This window comes from Coregonus lavaretus (assembly GCF_964263955.1).
Source record: "Coregonus lavaretus genome assembly, chromosome: 34".
Taxonomy (NCBI): Eukaryota; Metazoa; Chordata; class Actinopteri; order Salmoniformes; family Salmonidae; genus Coregonus; species Coregonus lavaretus.
The window spans coordinates 26,920,514-26,935,066 of record NC_140021.1 but is presented as its reverse complement, the minus strand read 5'-3'; the positions used below and the strand labels follow the sequence as shown (position 1 = coordinate 26,935,066).

General features: G+C 45.4%; 1 pseudogene across 1 annotated transcript in view; it reads right to left on the bottom strand.

The window, feature by feature from the left end:
• LOC311108906 (succinyl-CoA:glutarate CoA-transferase-like) overlaps positions 1–5,018 on the bottom strand; it is a 172,740-nt pseudogene extending 167,722 nt beyond the window's left edge. The window contains exon 1 of the transcript in view: positions 4,857–5,018. The product of the transcript in view is annotated as a succinyl-CoA:glutarate CoA-transferase-like (transcript). The remainder of the gene's footprint in view (positions 1–4,856) is intronic.
• Between the last annotated feature and the right edge of the window lie 9,535 nt (positions 5,019–14,553).

Genomic DNA, 14,553 nt, shown 5'->3' with positions numbered 1-14,553 from the left:
TGGAACGCCGACTGCGAGCCAGGCCTAATCGCCCACCATCAGTGCTAAATGGAAGTCCCCGCAGCAATGTTCCAACATCTAGCGGAAAGCCTTCCCAGAAGAGTGGAGGCTGTTATAGCAGCAAAGGGGGGACCAACTCCATATTAATGTCCATGATTTTGGAATGAGATGTTCGACGAGCAGGTGTCCACATACTTTTGGTCATGTTGTGTAGCTTGCGTCGAAGTATACCACTCTGGTGACAGACAGTGAGACACACTGTGACACACACACTAACCACCATTCCCTTGTATCTCTCTCTCTTTATTAGTCTAATGGTTGGGATGCCAGTGAGATCTTTAACTAGGAGACGTACGGAGTCAACTCCACCTATGGCTTCCTCTCCATGTACACGTGAGTATTCTCCCCTCAGTTCCTCATTGTCTCAATGGCTCCTCAATGTATTTTTAGAAGGTTTAGTAATGCATTATTTGCCTTGACAAGCACTCCATTTCCTACCAGAATGCCTGTATTTATACTGGTATACCTTACTGATAAGACCATGTCAATTTTCTCTCCTTCCCATTTATCCCTCTCTCTCTCTCCTCAGTGTTCCTATGGAGAGGCCTGCCTCGGATGAATGAGACAGAGGGCAATGTCCAGTACCACCACCTCGTCTCACTGAAGAACGATTAAGGCCAGACTGAGGAGTACAAGTACAGTACCGTGGTCTAAGAGAGAGGAAACATGAATGAGTAGTGCCGAGGGCAGGTAGGTCACGAGTGGAATCACAGATATACATGATCACATTAAAACGTATAACAGAGTTAAGAACGTGACATAAGCTCACTCCACAGCTAGCTTGAAATGTTGCAGATGGAGCCTTCCAATTGGTAAATTTTGGGTGGTTACGTTGTCAATATACAATTTTTTCATTAGCACTACACACCTGATTCAAATGATCAACACTTGATGATACTTTGAATCGGCTGTCTAGTGCTAGGGCATTAACTAAAATGTGCATCCCTTTGGGTCTCCAGGACCAGGATTAATAAATGCTGTTCTAGCTAGAATAATCACATTCCCCACCTTACCTCTCCCTGGCTACCGTATGTAGACATGATCCAACTCTGTGAACACACTGACTATACACATTGACCTGTTTGCCTTCTTCGCCATTTCCGCGGTCGTAACGTTAATGGGAACAAACGACAGGCAAGAGTATGAAAGAGTCGCAGGACTAAAATGAAAGCAATCAATCCATCGAGATTTAATTGAGAAGTGGATTTTGCACCCCTCAAACAAAAAAATAAATGCATGAAAAAGATCCTCAAGTGGACGGGGCATGCACGTTGCTACAACTACCTCCTGGGCCGTCACAACTACTATCTAGGCCGTCACAACTACCACCTAGACCGTCACAACTACTATCTAGGCCGTCACAACTACCACCTAGACCGTCACAACTACTATCTAGGCCGTCACAACTACCACCTAGACCGTCACAACTACCACCTAGACCGTCACAACTACTATCTAGGCCAGGGGTGTCAAACGTCCGGCCCGTGGGCCGGATCAGGCCCGCAAACGGGTTTAATCCGGCCCGCGAGATGATTTTGTAAAGTATAAAAATGAGCTGCAATTTTTCAATAAAAGAAACTGCTGTTCCAATTGTGTCCACTGGATGGCGCAATAGCAATTGTGTTAAGCAAGCAAACTGTTTATACTGGGGCAGAGCAAATAGGTCAAGCAAGTGCAGCCAGTCCGGATGAGCTACTTTGTTTTGCCCGCGATATTTATTACGGCTTCTACTTTTAACATTATGTGCTTTGGCACCCTCATTGCCCCAATATGTCTCTGTCAAAAAAGAGAAAAGTGGACGCAGAGTGCTCCAAGAAAAATTGTCATCCTTCTATTTATTCACGGAATTGAATGGGAAAGCTGTATGTTTGGTGTGTTCACAGCATGTTGCAGTGCTGAAAGAATATAACCTTCGTCGCCACTATGTGAGTCTTCATGCCGACAAATATGACAACTTTCAAGGACAGCGGAGAAGAGAGAAGGTGAATGAACTGGCGGGTCTGAAGAAACAGCAGTCTGTGTTTACTCACAGCCGAGACATCAGTGACGCTGCAGTGAAAGCTAGCTAAAGCTATTGCTAATGAAATCGCAGTGGCTTCAAAACCATTTTGTGAGGGTGAATTTGTAAAAACATGCATGATGAAGGCAGCGGAGATTGTGTGCCCTGAAAAGCACCAGGCTTTTGCAAATATCAGCCTGACAAGAAACACAGTTGCAGACAGGATTTCCGATCTTTCAGTGGATTTGGACAGCCAGTTGAAGCAAAAAGTAAAGTAATTTATTGCGTTTTCGGTTGCAATTGATGAAAGCACGGACATTACAGATGTTGCACAACTGGCCATTTTCATCCGCAGAGTTGATGACACATTGACCATCACCAAGGAGTTCGTGGAGTTGGTGCCGATGACAGATACAACGACAGCAGCTGATATTTTCACTGCACTCGTCAGCGCGCTAGACAGGGTCGGAGTGGACTGGTCCCGCGCTGTCAGCCTGGCTACAGATGGTGCGCCCTCAATGATCGGGAAAAAAGCAGGCGTTGTGACAAAGTTCAGAGAGAAAGTGCAATCTGCAAATGGAGTACGTGATTTTGGGACTTTTCACTGTATTTTGCACCAGGAGGCTTTGTGTTGCAAGTCATTAAAGATGGATAACGTCATGAAGGTGGTTATTATTTTTATTATATTATTATATTATTATTATTATTATATTATCCAAACTGTTAATTTCATCCGATCCAGAAGCCTGCATCAACGTCAGTTTGACAGCCTTCTCAGAGAGAAAGACCACATCTATGGCCTGACATACCACATTGAGGTAAGATGGTTAAGCCGAGGTGCTGTGCTGAGGCGTTTCTTTGATTTATGAGAAGAAATTGAACAGTTCATGGAAGAAAAGGGCAAACCAGTGTTAGAATTTCATTCCGCAGAATGGATGCAGGACCTTGCATTTATGGTGGATGTTACAGATTACCTGAATAACTTGAACAAACAGCTGCAAGGGTGCAACAAAGTTGCCACGCAGTATTATGACAGCATACGTTCTTTCAAGTTGAAGCTGTCATTGTGGGAGACGCAACTCGCCGGTGGTGATGCAGCTCACTTCCCCTGTCTGAAAAATGTGTGCGCGACCCAACATGTGGCAGACATGAAGCGGTTCAAAGATAAAATAACGGGACTGTTAAGGGAGTTTGAGCAACGCTTTCAGATTTTTGGTGAACTGGAGAAAGACTTCAACGTTTTTTGTTCTCCATTAACCGTGAATCCCTCTGATCTGCCCGTCAGCATCCAACTTGAAATAATATACTTGCAGTGTGACTCGGATTTGAAGGGCAAATTTGCCGCAGCTGGCTTGGACACATTTTATCAGAATCTCTTGCCAGGTTACCCCAACTTGACAGCCCTCGCTGCAAAACTGTTGTGCATGTTTGGAACCACATATCTTTGTGAGCAAGTTCTCTGTAATGAGCATAAATAAAACAAAGCTGCGCTCAAGGCTCATGCACAAGCACTTGAATCACATCCTGAAGTTGGCTGCCACTCAGGATGTGACGCCTGATATTGATGCGCTGGTGAAAGCTAAAAGATGCCAGGTATCAGGAGTCAAATAAACTATGCAACCCCACTTAAAGTGCTGCATGAGACACCCTGATATAGTTCTGTGATCTGTGATATACTTCTGTAAATCACTGAGGCATTGTGTGTTTGTGTGTTGTTTGTCCTCAGAATTTCAAATAGCTTGAGGTGTTTTATGATTAATAGTGATGTTGTGCTTTTGGACACACTGTCCTCAGGCTCCAGCTTTATGTTTATATGTTTTTATGTTGATGTGCTATTGTTTTTAATTGATTTTATTTGTATATTTAACCTATTCTTGACTCTGTGGTTCTTGCACTTGTTTGGGGAACAGGATTTCATTATTTGTATCTACATTTCTGCCTGAGAAATGACACCCTGATATAGTTCTGTGATCTGTGAAACAGTTCTGTGAATCACTGAGGCATTGTGTGTTTGTGTGTTCTTTTTCTTTAGAATTTTCAAATAAACTTGAGGTGTTTTATGATTAATAGTGATGTTGTGCTTGTACTTTTTTGGACACACTGTCCTCAGGCTCCAGCTTTATGTTTTACGTTGATAGTATTAAAACAAAGAAAACAATCTGAAGTTGTTGTTTTTAAGTTATATATATATATACCATGATTTTACCGGTCCGGCCCACTTGGGAATCGATTTTCCTCCATGTGGCCCCTGAGCTAAAATGAGTTTGACACCCCTGATCTAGGCCGTCACAACTACCACCTAGACCGTCACAACTAGCACCTGGGCCATCACAACTACTATCTAGGCCGTCACAACTACCACCTAGACCGTCACAACTAGCACCTGGGCCATCACAACTACTATCTAGGCCGTCACAACTACCACCTAGACCGTCACAACTAGCACCTGGGCCATCACAACTACTATCTAGGCCGTCACAATTACCACCTAGACCGTCACCTGGGCAGTCACAACTACCTCCTGGGGTGTCACAACTACTACCTTCACAACTAGCACCTTCACTGCAGCCCTGCATAGTAGCCGCCTGCCATCACATCATCATGCTCTGAGGATCGTCCCTCTGAGATGACGCCATTTCCCAAACTATTTAACATGATGTCATATTGCATTCCGTCTTTGTTGTTCATTCAGTTAAGCTTGTACTCGATTAAACTACCTCCTGGGCCATCACAACTACCACCTCCACAACCCTCTGGGATAACATGTACATCTACAGTATATTTCCAATACACTTACAAGTTTTTTGTGGAGGTCGGTGTCCTGCTTCAGCTTGCTCTCCAGCAGCTTCAGGTCTGGCCGGTCTTTCAGCGGGCGCAGGATACCCTTAGGCAAGGACATATCTCCACACGACCCATTGGACTGCTGATTGGCTAAACTAGTAGCTAGCTGGGCCTTCATCGCTTTAGTATTGTGCTATCCGGATCTACAGGAAAAAAGGAAGTAGATAATAATTTTGACACTACTGAAAATAATTACAAATGGTGGCTTTGATGCCCTCCAAAAAGAGATGTGTAAGTTGTTAAATTATTACTTGGTTGCCTACTAGCAAGCTGGGTGTCACGATCGTTCATGAACCGGTCAGACCAAGGCGCAGCGTGATATGCGTGCATATTTATTAAATATTAAGCACAACGACCAAACAAAACGAAACGTGAAGTCCAAGGCAGCACAACACAACATACCTTAACTGGAACAAGATCCCACAACCCACTAGTGCCAATAGGCTGCCTAAGCATGGTCCCCAATCAGAGACAACGAGCGACAGCTGCCTCTGATTGGGAACCACACCGGCCAACATAGAAATAGACATACTAGATTCTACAACATAGAACTAACACAACAAGGAACAAGGAACCCTGACTCAACATATAAACGTCCCCTGAGTCAGGGCGTGACACTGGGCCTTAAGCGTTTCGTTTTCCAGAGTCAGTCTTCTTATTTGCTGCATTTCTAACCCCCAAAAATGATATATATATATATATATATATGTATATTTTTTGGGGGTGGTTGTATATCAGCTTTAATAGAGCAGATTGATTGTAGCTTCCATCATTGTAATTGTCTGCATCATTTCTAATCCTCCATGTGGTCCTCTGTAGCTCAGCTGGTAAAGCACGGCGCTTGTAACGCCAAGGTAATGGGTTCGATCCCCGGGACCACCCATACACAAAAAATGTATGCACGCATGACTGTAAGTCGCTTTGGATAAAAGCGTCTGCTAAATGGCATATTATTATATTTAAAAAAAATATATATATATACAGTGGCTTGCGAAAGAATTCACACCCTTGGCATTTTTCCTATTTTGTTAGCTTACAACCTGGAAATAAAATTGATTTTTGGGGAGTTTGTATCATTTGATTTACACAACATGCCTACCACTTTGAAGATGCTAAATATTTTTTCTTGTTAAACAAACAAGAAATAATAATGCGTAACTATTCACCCCCCCAAAGTCAATAATTTGTAGTGCCACCTTTTGCAGCAATTACAGCTGCAAGTCTCTTGGGGTATGTCTCTATAAGCTTGGCACATCTAGCCACTGAGATTTTTGTCCATTCTTCAAGGCAAAACTTCTCCACCTCCTTCAAGTTGGATAGGTTCCGCTGGTGTACAGCAATCTTTAAGTCATACCACAATTGGATTGAGGTCTGTGCTTTGACTAGGCTATTCCAAGACATTTAAATGTTTCCCCTTAAACCACTCAAGTGTTGCTTTAGCAGTATGCTTAAGGTCATTGTCCTGCTGGAAAGGGAACCTCCGTCCCAGTCTCAAATCTCCGGAAGACTGAAACAGGTTTCCCTCAAGAATTTCCCTGTACTTAGCGCAATCCATCATTCCTTCAATTTTGACCAGTTTCCCAGTCCCTGCCGATGAAAAATATCCCCACAGCATGATGCTGCCACCACCATGCTTCACTGTGGGATGGTGTTCTCAGGGTGATGAGCGGTGTTGGGTTTGCGCCAGACATAGAGTTTTCCTTGATGGCCTAAAAGCTCAATTTTAGTCTCATCTGACCAGAGTACCTTCTTCCATAGGCTTTTTGTCGAACACCAAATGTGTTTGCTTATTTTTTTCTTTAAGCAATGGCTTTTTTCTGTCCACTCTTCCGTAAAGCCCAGCTCTGTGGAGTGTACGGCTTAAAGAGGTCCAATGGACAGATACTCCAATCACCGCTGTGGAGCTTTGCAGCTTCTTCAGGGTTACCTTTGGTCTCTTTGTTGCCTCTCTGATTAATGCCCTCCTTGCATGGTCTGTGAGTTTTGGTGGGCAGCCCTCTCTTGGCAGGTTTGTTGTGGTGCCATATTCTTTCAATTTTTTATAATGGATTTAATGGTGCTCCATGGGATGTTCAAAGATTCTGATATTTTTTTATAACCCAACCCTGATTTGTACTTCTCCACAACTTTGTCCCTGACCTGTTTGGAGAGATCCTTGGTCTTCATGGTGCCGCTTGCTTGCTGGTGCCCCTTGATAGTGGTGTTGCAGACTCTGGGGCCTTTCAGAACAGGTGTATATATACTGAGATCATGTGACAGATCATGTGACACTTAAATTGCACACAGGTGGACTTTATTTAACTAATTATGTGACTTCTGAAGGTAATTGGTTGCACCAGATCTTACTTAGGGGATTCATAGCAAAGCGGGTGAATACATACAGTTGAAGTCAGAAGATTACATACACTTAGGTTGGAGTCATTAAAACTAGTTTTTCAACCACTCCACACATTTCTTGTTAACAAACTATAGTTTTGGAAAGTCGGTTAGGACATCTACTTTGTACATGACACAACTAATTTTTCAAACAATTGTGTACAGACAGATTATTTCACTTATAATTCACTGTATCACAATTCCAGTGGGTCAGAAGTTTACTGTTCTTTTTAAACAGCTTGGAAAATTCCAGAAAATGATGTTATGGTTTCTGATAGGCTAATTTACATAAATTGAGTCAATTGGAGGTGTACCTGTGGATGTATTTCAAGGCCTACCTTCAAACTCAGTGCCTCTTTGCTTGACATCATGGGAAAATCAAAAGAAATCAGCCAAGACCTTAGAAAAACAATTTTAGACCTCCGCAAGTCTGGTTTATCCTTGGGACCAAATTCCAAACATCTGAAGGTACCACGTTCATCTGTACAAACAATAGTAAGCAAGTATAAACACCATAGGACCACGCAGCCGTCATAAAAGTGCAAAACAATCCCAGAACAACAGCAAAGGACCTTGTGAAGATGCTGTATGAAACAGGTACAAAAGTGTCAATATCCACAGTAAAACGAGTCCTATATCGACATAACCTGAAAGGCTGCTCAGCAAGGAAGAAGCCACTGCTCCAAAACCGCCATAAAAAAGCCAGACTACGATTTGCAACTGCACATGGGGACAAAGATCATACTTTTTGGAGAAATGTCCTATGGTCTGATGAATCAAAAATATAACTGTTTGGCCATAATTACCATCGTTATGTTTGGAGGAAAAAGGGGAATGCTTGCAAGCCGAAGAACACCATCCCAAACAGGAATCACGGGGGTGGCAGCATCATGCTGTGGGGGTGCTTTGCTGCAGGAGGGACTGGTGCACTTCACAAAATAGATGGCATCATGAGGAAGGAAAATGATGTGGATATATTGAAGCAACATCTCAAGACATCAGTCAGGAAGTTAAAGCTTGGTCGCAAATGGGTCTTCCAAATGGACAATGACCCCAAGCATACTTCCAAAGTTGTGGCAAAATGTCTTAAGGACAACAAAGTCAAGGTATCGGAGTGGCCATCAAAAAGCTCTGACCTCAACCTATAGACAATATGTGGGCAGAACTGAAAAAGCGTGTGCGAGCAAGGAGGCCTACAAACCTGACTCAGTTACACCAGCACTTTCAGGAGGAATGGGCCAAAATTCACCCAACTTATTGTGGAATGCTTGTGCAAGGCTACCCAAAATGTTTGACCCAAGTTAAACAATTTAAAGGCAATGCTACCAAATAATAATTGAGTGTATGTAAAGTTCTGACCCACTGGGAAGGTGATGAAAGAAATAAAACCGAAATAAATTCTCTCTACTATTATTCTGACATTTCACATTCTTAAAATAAAGTGGTGATCCTAACTGACCTAAGACAGGTACATTTTAATAAGATTAAATGTCAGGAATTGTGAAAAACTGAGTTTAAATGTTTTTGTTTAAGGTGTATGTAAACTTCCGACTTCAACTGTAGATAGGTATTTTCCTTTCCATGGTAGAAAAATAATATATATTTTTGCTAACTTTCTATAGAAATGTATTGTATTAAGATAATTTCTTTATTTCTGGATATGTATACTGAGTATGTCCACATCACAGTCAGACCATTTTATTTGTAAACTACACGGTAATGTAAAAGTTTTATTTTTTTGTGATCCAATACATAATATACTACACTTACAGTGAGGGAAAACATTTTTTAATCCCCTGTTGATTTTGTACGTTTGCCCACTGACAAAGACATGATCAGTCAATAATTTTAATGCTAGGTTTATTTGAACAGTGAGAGACAGAATAACAACAACAAAATCCAGAAAAACGCATGTCAAAAATGTTATAAATTGATTTGCATTTTAATGAGGGAAAAAAGTATTTAACCCCTCTGCAAAACATGACAGTACTTGGTGGCAAAACCCTTGTTGGCAATCACAGAGGTCAGACGTTTCTTGTAGTTGGCCACCAGGTTTGCACACATCTCAGGAGGGATTTTGTCCCACTCCTCTTTGCAGATCTTCTCCAAGTCATTAAGGTTTCGAGCCTGACGTTTGCCAACTCGAACCTTCAGCTCCCTCCACAGATTTTCTATGGGATTAAGGTCTGGAGACTGGCTAGGCCACTCCAGGACCTTAATGTGCTTCTTCTTGAGCCACTCCTTTGTTGCCTTGGCCGTGTGTTTTGGGTCATTGTCATGCTGGAATACCCATCCACGACCCATTTTCAGGTTCTCACCCAAGATTTGACGGTACATGGCCCCATCCATCATCCCTTTGATGCGGTGAAGTTGTCCTGTCCCCTTAGCAGAAAAACACCCCCAAAGCATAATGTTTCCACCTCCATGTTTGACAGTGGGGATGGTGTTCTTGGGGTCATAGGCAGCATTCCTCCTCCTCCAAACACGGCGAGTTGAGTTGATGCCAAAGAGCTCGATTTTGGTCTCATCTGACCACAACACTTTCACCCAGTTCTCCTCTGAATTATTCAGATGTTCATTGGCAAACTTCAGACGGCCCTGTATATGTGCTTTCTTGAGCAGAGGGACCTTGCGGGCGCTGCAGGATTTCAGTCCTTCACGGCGTAGTGTGTTACCAATTGTTTTCTTGGTGACTATTGTCCCAGCTGCCTTGAAAACATTGACAAGATCCTCCCGTGTAGTTCTGGGCTGATTGCTCACCGTTCTCATGATCATTGCAACTCCACGAGGTGAGATCTTGCATGGAGCCCCAGGCCGAGGGAGATTGACAGTTATTTTGTGTTTCTTCCATTTGCGATTAATCTCACCAACTGTTGTCACCTTCTCACCAAGCTGCTTGGCGATGGTCTTGTAGCCCATTCCAGCCTTGTGTAGGTCTACAATCTTGTCCCTGACATCCTTGGAGAGCTCTTTGGTCTTGGCCATGTTGGAGAGTTTGGAATCTGATTGATTGATTGCTTCTGTGGACAGGTGTCTTTTATACAGGTAACAAACTGAGATTAGGAGCACTCCCTTTAAGAGTGTGCTCCTAATCTCAGCTCTTTACCTGTATAAAAGACACTTGGGAGCCAGAAATATTTCTGATTGAGAGGGGGTCAAATACTTATTGCCGTCATTAAAATGCAAATCAATTTAGAACATTTTTGACATGCATTTTTCTGGATTTTGTTGTTGTTATTCTGTCTCTCACTGTTCAAATAAACCTACCATTAAAATTATAGACTGATCATGTCTTCGTCAGTGGGCAAACGTACAAAATCAGCAGGGGATCAAATACTGTATCATAATTTGGTTGTAGTCCAGAGAGGTTAGAAAAGGTATCTAGATCCGCTATGAGGGTGAGGAGGGATCCAAACTGTGGATTTAAAAGAAAGCATGAATCATCAGCATACAATGATACCTATGTTTTTAAGCCCTTGATTTCTAACCCTTTGATATTATTGTTGGGTCTGTTTCTAATAGCTAACATTTCGATGGCCATAATAAATAGATACGCCGATAATGGGCAACCTTGTTTTACTCCTCTTGACAGTTTAATACTTTCTGAGAAGTAGCCATTATTTACTAGTTTACACCTAGGATTACTATACATAACTTTAACCCATTTTATAAGATATTCTCCAAAATTGAAATGCTCCAGGCATTTATATATAAACTCCAGTCGTACTTTATCAAAAGCCTTTTCAAAGTCAGTTATGTGTCATGGGCCTCTCACTCCACCGGGTTACCACCTTAATTTTCTTCCACTCTGCTCACCACTCTCTCTACTCAGCCTAACTAGCTCCACCTGTCCCTGCTCTGCTCTGCTCTAATTACTCTGCCAGCTGCGCTGCATTACCCACTACCTCTCCCAGTATTTAAGGCCCTGTCTTTCAGCTCTCCGGTGTCAGATCGTCTGCAAAGCTCACACCCGGAACCTGTTTGCTCGCGCTTCTGGCTCACCCTGGTTTTGTGACCCCGGACCTGCCTGATTTTTGGATACTCTTCTGCCTCAGGAGATCCAGACCTGCTTCTGCCATTACGACTCCTGACTACTCTTCTATCCCGGTAACTCTGACCAGCCTTCTGCCTTGCTACTACGTATTTTGGATTTCCCTTGAACTGTACTGCTGCCTTGTTTCATTCCGCCCTGTTGTGTCTGTGTCTCCCCCCCCCAGGACTTCTGGACCACCCACCACCGGCTTCATAGGACGCATCGCTGCCACTGGGGGGGGCACAGACCCAGCACATTGGACGGGATCCCTGTTACCCCTGGAGCCTTCATTCACTCCCTACTTCCCTTTTCCCTTAAGTTTTAATAAACTTTCTGGTGTGACGCAATTGTGGTCCTCTGGTCGTCTGTCTGAACCGTGACAGTACGATCTGACCATTATGGACTCAGCGCACACTCTCCCCGACATGGAAACCGATGAGCATGAGCAGCAGTTCCAGCAGCAGCAACAACAACTCGCCATGATCATTCAACTCCTCACCAACCTTACCCCAGCCAGTCTGCCCACCAGCCCTGCCCCCGAGTTACCTGCCCCGGTCATTGCAGCCGCTGCTCCGGAACCCAAGATTGGAAACCCCGAGCGGTTCAACGGCGATTCAACCCAGGTCCGGCCATTCCTGACTAGCTGCCGACTTCAGTTCTCCTTGCAGCCAAGGACCTTCGCCACGGAGGGGGCTAAAGTTGGGTATGCCATCACTCACCTGACGGGCCGAGCTCGACTCTGGGGAACAGCAGAGTTCGAACGTCAAACCCCCGCATGTGCAACCTTCGACCTGTTTGCTGAGGAGATGCTGAAGGTGTTTGACCTGGATTCACCAACCGCAGAGGCGTCTCGTGAACTGTTCAGTATTCGACAAGGCAGACGTACAGTCGCAGACCATTCCATCGACTTCCGAACCCTGGCTAGACGAAGTTCTTGGAACACACCATCGTTGGTGGACGCGTTCTTCCATAGTTTGGCTGACTATATCAAGGACGAGTTGGTCTCCCATGAACTGCCTTCCACTCTTGATGAAGCCATCGCACTGACTGTCAGGATCGACAGAAGGATACAGACCCGTCGTCGTGAGAGGGGGCGCCAAGGTCCACCTACTACCGGCATTCGGAGAGATCCGACTGGGCTCCTGTCATCTACTGCCACTCACCCAGGTCAGCTTGATCAGTCTGAGCCTATGGAGATTGGGCGAGCCTCTCTCACTCCTGCAGAGCGCCAGCGCCGCTTCACCTCAAACCTCTGCCTCTATTGTGGAGGTGATGGACATCGTGTGGTAACCTGCCCTTTAAAGGGCCGAAGCTCACCGGGCATAGGGGGAGTCCGGTTGAGTTCAATGACCATCCAGTCCTCCGACCGCAAACCCCTGCTGCAAGTTCACCTCCGCCTCTCTGACTCAACTCACACCCTGGCTGCTCTGGTGGATTCTGGTGCCGAAGCCAACATAATGGACATCAAGCTGGCACGCCAACTGGGACTGGAGAACCTCCGTTTGACACCTCCTATTCCTGCCCGGGCACTGGACGGACACTTACTCGGATCGGTCACTCATGTCACGGCCCCGGTCTCGATGGGTCTGTCCGGAAACCATCAAGAAACTATCCAGTTTCACCTGCTCCCCTCTCCAGGCCAACCCCTCATCCTGGGTTACCCATGGCTCCGCCGGCACAACCCTCAGCTCGACTGGGTAACCGGGGTGATCAGGGAGTGGGGAGAGGACTGCCACCGAACCTGCCTGCTTGCTGCCGCACTACCCCCTCGGCCAGTACCTACTAACTCCGCTCCTGACCTCTCCAATGTCCCAGAATGCTACCATGGTCTCAGAGAGGTGTTTAACAAAGCAAGAGCCACATCTCTGCCCCCTCACCGACCGTACGACTGTGCCATCGACCTCCTCCCTGGAACAGCCCCTCCAAAGGGTCGTCTTTATTCGTTGTCTGCTCCTGAAAGAAAGTCCATGGAGGACTACATCAATGGCTCTCTGTCCGCAGGATTAATCCGTTCATCTTCATCTCCTGCTGGTGCTGGCTTCTTCTTTGTGGGGAAGAAGGACGGATCTCTTCGCCCCTGCATCGACTACAGGGGACTCAACGACATCACAGTGAAAAACCGTTACCCTCTGCCTCTGCTCACCTCTGCTTTTGAGTTGCTCCAGGTAGCCACTGTTTTTACCAAGTTGGATCTCAGAAACGCTTACCACCTAGTGCGGATCCGGGAGGGAGATGAATGGAAAACCGCATTCAATACACCAACAGGCCACTACGAGTATCTGGTTATGCCTTTTGGCCTCACCAATGCTCCTGCTGTGTTCCAGGCTCTAGTGAATGATGTACTGCGGGACATGTTAAACAAGTTTGTCTTCGTTTACCTGGATGACATCTTAATCTACTCCAGAAACCTGTCTGAACACACCCGCCATGTCCAGCAAGTCCTTCATCGTCTTCTGGAGAATTCCCTCTACGCCAAGGCAGAGAAATGTGAGTTTCACGTCAAGACAGTGGCCTTCCTGGGGTACATAGTGGCAGAGGGAAGTATCCAAATGGATCCTGCCAAAGTATCAGCAGTCACTTCATGGCCAGTTCCGGAGAACAGAAAGAAGCTGCAACAGTTTCTGGGGTTTGCTAACTTCTATAGGAAGTTTATCCGGAACTACAGTACCGTTGCTGCCCCTCTCACTGCTCTAACCAGCACCAAGCAACCCTTCACCTGGACCCCAGCAGCCGACAAAGCCTTCAGTACCCTCAAGGTGAGGTTCACCTCCGCTCCCATCCTCCAGATGCCTGATGTGGACCGGCAATTCATTGTGGAGGTGGACGCCTCGGATGTGGGAGTTGGTGCTGTGATTTCTCAGTGGGCTGCGGAGGATAGGAAGCTCCATCCCTGTGCCTTTTTCTCACGTCGGTTGTCCCCCTCTGAGTGCAATTACGACATAGGGAACCGTGAGCTGCTGGCTGTGAAGCTTGCCTTGGAGGAGTGGCGTCACTGGCTGGAGGGGTCCACCATTCCATTTCTCGTTTGGACCGATCATAAGAACTTGGAGTACATCCGCACGGCCAAACGGTTGAACTCCAGGCAGTCCCGCTGGGCCCTGTTCTTCACCAGGTTTAATTTCACTCTGTCATACCGGCCTGGATCACGCAACACCAAGCCAGACGCCCTCTCCCGTCAATTCCAGAAGGATGACACCCCCTCCAAGGACCCTGTGTCGATTCTGCCAAGTCCCTGCATCGTTGC